We start from the raw sequence: 1,223 nt of genomic DNA, 5'->3' as shown, positions 1-1,223 counted from the left end.
GTAGTTTGTTGCTTTATATCTACGTCAATTTCTGTCAGTTTAACAGACTTATAAGAACATTTACTATTAACTGTTGTGTTTTTGTCTTGCTTCAACGAAGTCGAAAAAGTGAGACTAAGGCAAGCTGCTAGCATCAACAATCTTTATTATTTTGTGATTAAGTCAGTTTTATAGGGAACCACTAACTGTAGGTCAATTGTAGGTCAATGATATTTGCTCTGCAATTGTATTAACATTAGTACAACACATTTCTATGCAAAATAATAAATCAAGAATTGGGAAGTACCTTAATAGTAACAGCCCATCACAAGGAGAAGTAGGATGTCAGTACTCTAGGTCATTGCCAATGTGTTAACCTTTACTGGCCATAAAGCTAAATAAACTCCAGATTTTACAAAATGTTAAATAATTTAGATGAGAACAAGAATGTGTCCAAAGTACACGGATGCCCCACTGGCACTATCATTTTCCATGTTCCATGGACCGTGAAATTGGGTCAAAAGTCTAATTTGGCTTTAAAATTAAAAAGATCATATCATAAGCAGCAAGTGTACTAAGTTTCAAGTTGATTGGACTTCAGCTTCATCAAAAACTACCTTGACCAAAAACTTTAACCTGAAACTCCGTTTTCATTTTCTATGTTCAGTTGACCGTAAAATTGGGGTCAAAAGTCTAATTTGGCTTTAAAATTAGAAAGATCATATCATAAGCAACAAGTGTACTAAGTTTCTAGTTGATTGGACTTCAGCTTCATCAAAAACTACCTTGACCAAAAACTTTAACCTGCGGACGAACGAACGGACGGACGAACGAACGAACGAACGAACGGAGCCACAGACCAGAAAACATAATGCCCCTCTACTATCGTAGGTGGGGCATAAAAACAAGTCTGTTTCTGTCCAGCCTACGACTTCTGTCGCAGAAAGCTAGACATTGGAATAGTGATCAGGTGGGAGCATTAACTAACCTCTTAAAAGCTTAATAATTCTGAAGGAAGAAGACCTTGTCTTGTATATAGATGCCTTATGTTATGAAGTTTCTGTCTGTCAAATGTCCATTGTCCTTAACCTTGTTTTCATGGTTCAGTGACGACTTGACAAAGTTAAGATTTTAAGTATTCTTAATTTCTCTTTTATTATGAGTTAAAGTATAACTATATTTGGTTTGTTCATACCTTGAAAGGTCCTCATGCCTGTCGGACAGTTTCCCTTGACTTTTTATTC

Source organism: Mytilus edulis, chromosome 1, assembly GCF_963676685.1.
Source record: "Mytilus edulis chromosome 1, xbMytEdul2.2, whole genome shotgun sequence".
Lineage (NCBI taxonomy): Eukaryota > Metazoa > Mollusca > Bivalvia > Mytilida > Mytilidae > Mytilus > Mytilus edulis.
Note: the sequence above shows the minus strand (reverse complement) of the source record.